Source organism: Branchiostoma belcheri, unplaced genomic scaffold (assembly GCF_001625305.1).
Source record: "Branchiostoma belcheri isolate BF01 breed outbred unplaced genomic scaffold, Haploidv18h27 scaffold47, whole genome shotgun sequence".
In the NCBI taxonomy this organism is placed as follows: domain Eukaryota; kingdom Metazoa; phylum Chordata; class Leptocardii; order Amphioxiformes; family Branchiostomatidae; genus Branchiostoma; species Branchiostoma belcheri.
This window is the reverse complement of record NW_017804098.1, coordinates 2,004,809-2,014,103: the sequence shown is the minus strand read 5'-3', so window position 1 is coordinate 2,014,103 and position 9,295 is coordinate 2,004,809. Positions and strand designations below refer to the sequence as shown.

The following is a 9,295-nucleotide window of genomic DNA, read 5'->3' as shown; positions in this document are numbered from 1 at the left end:
GTCATGGAGGTAGAGTGGGCCAATTACCCCCAGGCGTTTTTTTCATTTTTTTGATACATGCCTTTGAAAAATTTTAAGAAGGTTTTTGGGGCATTTTTCGCCAAAAAATGGATTTTTGGATCCTGAGCCCTGGTTTTACAACCAAATAATCTGAAATTCGGTATAAGGGTACCTTGAATATGTGTCTACAGAATAGCAGTCACATATTTGGCATACACCACTTCCAAATGACTCATTTGGGGGACTTTAATGGCTATTTTCAGCAAAAAAAGGGCCAAAAGTGCTCATACCCGTTCCATGTTCTATCTAAAGAACAGCCCGTTCCATCTGCCCTTGGCCATGGAACACGTGTTCCATTGCGGGTTACCTGAGGTCACATTGCACGTAAGTCGTGCCTAATGACCCACACATTCAATTTTATGTGCCTAAGACCTTCAAAATGTATCAAATCTAATCCTTGTTAGTATTTGCATACCTGTAATAAGATTAGTAAAGCTTTCGAGATTCAATGTGCTTGTTCTTGCATCTTTGTTCTCAATCACATAGCTACTATATAATTCATTTATTTGAGAATCTTTGCCAGTTTTACACTAGGGTAAGTTTGGAATAGTCCACTTTTGCGTGGGAGGGAGATGGACTGAAATATGCTGTATTTGCTCCCAAGCAAATGTCGGCCTCTCTAGTTTCGATTAATTTTTCTCGTGACAAATTGAACTGCAAGCTACAGAATTTGCCACCCCTCCCTCTTCCTCCACGTATGTGTAAGGTACCTAGTGTGTACTTAGCCTCCTTCGCAGACTTGTGGGATGGCGGTGTTATCTTTTTTCGGTGAGGGACGCGCGTTATGCCGCGGAGAGAAGGTTTGTTAGGGCGCGAAACCTTCTCTCCGCGGCAAAACTCCCTCGGCGGCAATATCGTCCTGCGGCATAACTCGCGTCGAAAGAAAATAACGCCGCCACCCAACAAGTCTGCGGCTACCTGTAAGGCGTTCGAGCCTACGCCGGACGGGCCAGGGACGGGTTGGGAGGGACGGGCAGGCGTCCCTGGTTTCTGGGATGGGGCCCAGCCGCCCAGAGCGCCAATTTGTAGACGGCCCAAACTTAGGCCATGTTGATTTAATTATATGGATGACACCCGCGCGCGCATGAATTTTCGGCCGTTTCAAAAAAAAAGTTTTCAACCATACTGTAAATCGTACAAAACAGTTGCAAAATGAGCAAAAAATATACCATAAGTTAGAAAAAAAAATTAATAAAAACTATACCAATGTCGTAGAATGCCAAAATCAAACGAAAAAAGACGAAATTGTACAGAAATGAATTTGAAGACTAGATTATTCGCCAAACCATATTTTGTGCCATATGCTCGACCCTCATGACCACGTAGATTTCATAATGAAAAGAACTTTTTTTTTTGGCAAAACTTTTTTTTTAATTCGCACGCGCGCATCAGTTTTGGGGCTTCCGGAGGATGTCATCCATATAATCAAATCAACATGGCCTTATGTTGGGACGGGGGACGGACTGGGATGGGTAAGGACGGGCTCTGATGTCCAGGGACGGCGTCCAGGGCATCCGGGACGCTTTCACTTTTACATAGGTACAGTCACTAAATATGACATCAACCTATCATGGTTGTAAAGCAAATAAAATAGTTTGCATATCACAGTTAGCTCCTAACAGACAGAGGAGTGTTGAAAAGTGACGGTTATGTCGGGTTAAGGTTCACTGTCGTTACATCAGGCGGTGTGGGTTTCGCCCTGACCCTTGTCCGACTGCCGCTTTATTAGCTGTCGGTACAAATAACGTACTTTGATCCTTACTCCCCACACATACAATGTACTCCAGAAAATCACAAACTCTGCATTTTTACAAAAGAAATCGTGTTTCATCAAGAAAAATAAATATAATGCCTGTGATTTCCACGACACTGCTTTTCTCTAGTATATTGTCTTTACACATATGTACTAGTAACTTTATATCGTCACTTCTGAACCATTTTGGTCTTGGCAGGGCGTTCTTAATAGTGCACTGCATAGAATGTGGCCTCAGGGATTGAAATCAGGGCTCGAAATACTGGGTGCATGTGCACCTTAGTGCACCCAGAATTGGAGCTGTACATCAAGTTTTTTTGTGTGGGTGCACCGGTGCACCCAATTTTTTTGGAAGAATTTTCAACGTTTGAAATTGATAATAGTAAACGGGATATTCTTGGTCTTGGTAACAGAAAAAAAAATAAAATCTTTGTGGTAGTACTTGTTTCAGAGTTAGCTCCCATTTTAGAGTCAAGCTAGAAGAGGAGCAGTAAGATCCGTAATTAGGTTTTATTGCATATGGTGCACCCCCCAAAAATTTGTGCACCTAATGTTTTAGGTTGGGTGCACCAGTGCACCTATTCCCAAAAATGAATTTCGAGACCTGGAAATAGAACACAACATATTCTGCATCATCGGGTGCGAGTGAAATGATGTCAACATGAAAATTGACATTTAGATGCTATTGACGGATACTGCAGCCTACTAACAGGACGTGTCCGTGCGAGGGCGGGTCGGATTAGTTTCTTGTAATGTTAGATCTAAACAAGGTCATCAACGCCCATCGCCTATAGTGTTAGTCAGTAGATGGAGATAATGTAGTCTAATGTAGACCTTTTTGACACATTGGATTTTACATGGTGTTGCCAAGATAGTTTACAGTTAATAGTTTTACCAGTTAAGGGGAAAATAAACATGTAACGTGAGTACTTACAGAAAGTAAAGCACAACTTGAGAAAGCAGTCCCCACAAGCACAGCGTCAACCAGTGAGGTTTAAAATATGTATTTAACCTCCTTGCGTCAACAAACCTTGACCTATGAATCTCTGAAGGCCATTTGTAGAATTTTTCCTGAGGCCAATTCTGGACAGATTTTGCCAGTTTTCTGTACTGTAGACAAGAGGTGTGTTTACTTTTCAAATCTAGACAGAACTTGTGACCTCAGTGTTGTTTAGTGATGTTATATTACATCTTATCGGGCCATGTCACACCCCCTGAAGCAGACGAGTCCAAGCTGGAGGTTCAAGGTCAGTGCTTGTTTTCATTCACCAGCTGATAGCCGAAGCGTTGTTTTTTCCACAAACGGCGAGTAGTCATATTTAGCTATCCAATGTATGGGAGCTTTCGGAGATTGAAATTCATGGTAAGTGTAGTTTGAAGCCTTGAATATGTCTGTTTTTGTACAGAAAGATATGCTGGCTGGATATGGTGGACCCTGCCCACAAGCACTGCAAGAAACCTTGACCTATGGATATTCTGAAGGTCATCGGGCGATCCCATTTTGTACTGAGGGTGATCGAATAGTTATGCTGTACTCACACAAACAATAAGGTCTCATTCATGAGTTTTTTCGATACATTAGAAACCACGCATTACGATGAGTGACTTACGAGACCGTGTTCCCTATGATCCTACATTAAATCAATTGATATCTTTCATGCTATGTTAAGCACACTTACTCTACATCTCATAAAAAAATTGCCAACGACTTCTAAACACACAATCCCTTTTTATGGTAGCCTGGGTTCCAAACCCAATCACACTGTGGTTGGGTTTGGAACCCAGGCTACTTTTATGGGAATTACAAACCGCACTTAGCGGCTGCCCGCAAGAGGCCCTCCCGCGCTGGAAACCTACGACCGCACAACTCAACGCGCGGCTGCCGACAATTACGTCCTAATTTCATCAGTTACAAATAAGCTTTCACCGCTTTGACGTTTTACATCAGTTGGGATGGCTAAAGGGAAAATTTTTACCAATAAGAACACGCGTTCATACATCCGTTTAGTTTTTGACTTGGTACTCTTTTAATACATGAATGAGACCTTAAATTATTTTTCGCATGTTTTATCGCTCCATGATTTTTGAACGAGTTGTATGGAGCTGCAGCGCTTCCTGTTGATTTGCTTGCGAACTGCAGATAGTACGATGCTGCTTTTTTGGCGCACTGTTGAATATGCGAGTATGCGTATAATTCTCCGATGTACAAAACTATTAAGGAGATGAAACAACAATATAAAACATACAGGATGTGGCTATGTTTATAATATTGCAAACCCGAAAGCAGAAAACAGAAATTGTCATAGATTTTTGAATGTGTTCTACTACTAATGCCTCTCATTTTAAAACAGTATATAGTAATTTGTGTACTGCAGTGTTTTTTTGCCGTTGTCATCAATTTTACTTAGACAAAATGGATATACATGTAATAGGTGTCTTCGACCGTTTCGGTAGAAGAAATATCTTCTCTCTGTAGACTACTCCAACGCACCCATATATAGCATATGGTAAAACTTCATAAATACTAGTAGTAAAGGATTCATATACTAGTATGCCCTCTATCAGTATTTGGATAAACTGCAGTGCCTATTACCTTTGCCTACGTAATGTTGAATGAATTAATGAACTTTATTGCTCGACAATCGTACATGGTACAATGTGTGGCAGTAATACAACAATACTACAAAACTAAACTATCTTATGACATTTCTTACTACAAACTACTATCTATACAGTATATGAGTTACAATGTGTTCATGTATTGATGATATGGTCTCGCTTATGAAATAAAGTGTACAGAAATTGGCCTACGTAAGCAGATATGGTAGTTGGACATGACAATAATTCATGGAATGTATCGTACTGTGTACCAGATTGGGTGAACTTTGTCTTAGTGGTAATAGTCTGTAACAATGTATCTCTTTCTTTACTATATGTGGGACAAGTCATAACAAAATGAAATTCATCTTCAACACTATCATTACAAGTAGGACACAGTCTCTGAGTGCTGGTGTGTTGTGGTGTGTTCATGTATTGATGATATGGTCTCGCTTATGAAATAAAGTGTACAGAAATTGGCCTACGTAAGCAGATATGGTAGTTGGACATGACAATAATTCATGGAATGTATCGTACTGTGTACAGAACCTTTTTCAATTTGAAGACAATGCGCGCTGATTCTCAGTTTAGTTATGCTAGTTGCGAACGATTTATTATATATATATATAAATTGATGTGAGATAATCTTCCATGCCAAAGTGCTTGTAGTAGCGTTTGTTTGTATGTAATGAATACGGCCTCCGAACACTAGCCAAACTCCCCTCAACTATGGTGAACAGTAGGTCGGCGCAAAGTCGGCTGGCGTTCGGCGAGGTCGGTTGATATTCGGCTGCGCCAGCCAAATGTTTCAAAATGAAGGAATCTTTATTTGCATGTTCATGCCCATGGGGCTAAATGCATACATCAGAATGTGATGTTACATGTACATCATACTGAGTAACATGATACATAGGGTACCCACACGGGAAAAAAGAATAAGGTAAAAGTCAACAAATGCTGGAGAATACATTTTATCTAATCTAGTTCTTGAAGATTTCTTCTCTCATTTTAAAGCAACTGGAGATGAATTCACATAGTTTTTCTATTGTGTGGTCATTACTGGTAGACATGAGATGATTGAATATCTCTTTCCTTATTCTATCTTTTTACAGTTTGTCTAAGTGGATTGTTCTAAATAGTATGTCACGTTCAGCATCATACAATTTGCAAAAATGCACTCCGGTGTTGGTCGGCAGGTTCGACCATAGTTAGCTGGTATTCAGCATAAGTCAACAGAACACCAGCCAACCATTCGGGAGTGGTAAGTTAAATTTGTATGGGGAGGTAGGCGTGGCCTAAATCTGCCAGCAAACAAACAAAGTCAACAAACAAACAAACAAACAAACAAACAGCGAGACAATCATAGTCACTGGCTAATAAAGCTCCTCAAGTTAGGCCACACCGACTTAATTTTATGGATGACATCCGCGCACTCATTGATTTTCGCCTGTTCTCAAAAAAAAAAAAAAAAGATCACGTCCACCGAGGCTCTGGCCTGGCTCTAGACCTGGGTAGTCCATGGTAGTTAGCGACAATACGGAGCTGGGCACCCAGGCTACCAAAGCTCCACGATCGATTCAAGAACTCAGTACATAAGTGCAGTACCGATTGATAAATTCTGCAAAAAGCCAGCATGTGCCGGCTTGTCGTATACGTATATATGTCGTATTGCCGCAAATTCACAATACCAGCTTTGTATTCCTGCGGTTTCAGACCAGACTAAATCTGGTCCGACTGCTCCCGAACGTCCGCCGAACCTGGTCGGCTGGTGCCTCGGGAACAAATTCGGAGAGTTGTCGTGAATGTGTGACAGGGCCCGGGCCCAAAGCGTACACAGCGCCATGCTGTTGTCACTCAGCGGCGGACCTTGGCCTGCGGGGCCGAACGTTCTTGAGTTCGGCATCGGTTCCCCCAAGTTTACATCATTACGGAGACATCAAAGTCAGGGAAGTTTACTGATGCTTAATGGGCGGTGGTCAACGACAGCCGCGCCGGCGAACACACGCCTTACCGTGCCGGGTGCGGCTAGGTACTGTAGTGCACTTTGCGTTCACGCTGACAAAAGTTCAGGGTCTGAGAAAAATGGAGGTGAAAAATGGACTATATGTTCACGGTGGCGGCAGGTGCAGAAAAAAAAAGAATGTCGGCGATTAACGATATGTATAAATTCGCGGTATAAAAGTGACCGCTAAAACCTTCCTATAACAAAAGAAATGGAAGTTTGAGAGTGGTTAGGAGAAACTATAAAGATATAATCTTTGATCGAAGTAGAGAAAACAAACAAACAAACAAACAGAAACAGCGAGACAATCATAGTAACAATAATAAAATTTCCCAAGCTACCACAGTCATTAAGTCGGCAATTACTACATTTTGTATTACTCAGTTTCCCCCACTTTCTCTGTCCATATTTATCACCGGTTCCATTATGCCATAATGAGGAAAAATCTCACATCTAGTTTTGCTAAGTGGCGTATCAGGCGTTTTAGGATTCACTAAATCCCCTGTAGCCTAGATCAGGCCCCAAACATCGGCCCTACGCCTATTAAGAAGTACTCAGCGACATCAAAGTCCAACTGTCATCTCAGCAATGTACTTCCCGCATCCGCACTGAGACACGGGGATAAACAAGCTCCGGCGGATCCGGCGGGGGGCGGGGCCTGATGATTGACATGGGTCAGACCCGGACAACACTCGGAGAAAGTTATGAAGCAAGTTAAACTGTAATATCCAACACAACAAATTGGACTCACCCAAATTTTCGACTGTACAACTCCAGTCTTTGTCAAGGAATGAGCAATCCACCGCTTCCGTGACGTCACGCAGATAACACACGTGACTCCGTGAGCAGTGGATCATAGGTTTGCAGAAAGTCTGTGGCGCCCCCCGTCTCTGTTGAGGGATGGTTGTAATGCCCTGATGTAGATGGCCTCTTTAATCCCTAGTGCAAAGAAGTCTGGTTCTGAGTCCAAGATTCTTACTTTGTCCAGTGAGACTGAATGTCCAGGCGATTCTATGTGTATATGTTGTGAGACCTCCGAAGTAGTCGAGCTAGGTCGTCTGTGTTATAGTCGGAGGAAGTCTTGTGATACTCATGGCATGCTTCTTTATTTTTCACAAAAATTTGATAAATTAGATTTGTTCGCGCGAATGCTGTGACAATAGTAATGGGTGGTTTTCTATTCTTATACTATGTTGTTTTGAGTGAATGAATGAATGAATCTTTATTGCATGTTCTTGCCCAGATGGGGTAAATGCACAATAGGACATGCAGTATGCAAAACATGAGTATTGCATACTGGAACGCTATATTCTAATGCTAATTGCCTATCATCTACTGTTAGTTGCCCTTTCTTCTCTCTTTTTGAAACATTTGGAAACATAATTACATAGTTTGTCTGCTATATATTCGTTCTTGCATGACATCAAGTCTTTAAACATGTCCTGCTTTGACATTTTCTTGTATATCTTGTCTAAATGTAAAATATCGAGTAGTTCTTGGCGTTCATCTTTATATAATGTACAATCAAGTAGAAAGTGTATCTCGTTTTCAACATATAAATGATTACAGAATTCGCACGTACTATCTTTCAGAGGGGTACGGCTATGCCTGCCGGATTCTATAATAATATGGATGACGTCCGTGCGCGCATGAGTTTTATTTTAATTTCGTCTTTTTCGACCATACTGTAAATCGTACAAAGCAGCTGCAAAATGAGCAAAAATATGCCGTAGATTAAAAAAAAATATTGGAAAATGGTACGAATGTCGTACTAATGTCCAAATCAATTCCAAAGGAAAAGAGGAAAATATGAAGAAATGAAAATGAGTTTCTTATCCGCCATACGTACAATACTCTGTTTTTTGTAGTCATTTGTTCAACCTTCATGACTACGTAGATTACATAATAAAGGCCGCCTTTTGTTTTGCTTTTTTTTTCACAGCCAAAGTAAAAAAAACTGCTGAGGGCAAAAAGAAAAAAAAAAAGAATCAAATGAGAGTGTCGGCCAGAAAAGGAAGGATATATTCACGTTATGAAATACGTATTTTAATATAATGATAGACGAAATGATGTTTTTACAAACACACACACCAAAAGCCGTCTTTATGCCACAGCAAGTAATTTTAATGGCTGACATTAGCGGCGCATTAATTTTCGCCTGATTAAAAAAAAAATTGTTGCCTTCTAAAAGTGATCAACATGCTAAAAATGGGCAAAGATGTCTGTCGCCATGCTGGAACGTAGATGACAGATAACTATGAAGAGAGGTAACAAGAAAAGGCTCTGATTTAATGTTTCGTTTCTTACTTTGATGCAGTGATATGTGATGCTGGCTGTGTATATGTGATGTTCCCACTGAATAAAACCATTTGTATAATGATTGAGTCAAAATTTTAGAATGTAGAAACCTTGTTTTATTCGGCCCGTCTTGTTTTTTTCGGCCGCTCGCATTAGATTTGGAGTCTGCTGAGGATGTCATCCATGAAATTTACTTGCTGTGGCCTTATACTACAGGCACAGGTACATTCTAGTGTATATTCCGAAAGCAGCCATCCCAGACTGTTATCATTCATTGCGTGACATGAGTAGAAAGTGAATCTGTTTCATGGATGCCATAAAAATTCCCAACTCTACGAGTTTTCACATCTCACTGTCAAGTTCAGGACAGGGTCACAGGGAGGAGAAATATCTTAATTGCCGGAGTGATCCCCCGCCGTCTTTACTAGCGACAACAGTCGATCCGTTTTGCTGATAAAAGTGAAAGACAACCAGCCGACACGCAGAGACTTACTCTCCAAGCAGAGGTTTGGGGTTATTTTTGGCGTCTTTTTAGGCTTTTTTTGTCGGGGTTTCTCTTTTGCACTGGACTCTTCTGCACTGCA

General features: G+C 41.1%; 1 protein-coding gene across 1 annotated transcript in view; it reads right to left on the bottom strand.

Moving 5' to 3' along the window:
* LOC109479126 (D-amino-acid oxidase-like) overlaps nt 1-9,295 on the bottom strand; it is a 20,202-nt gene that overhangs the window by 3,542 nt on the left and 7,365 nt on the right. The window lies entirely within an intron of this gene.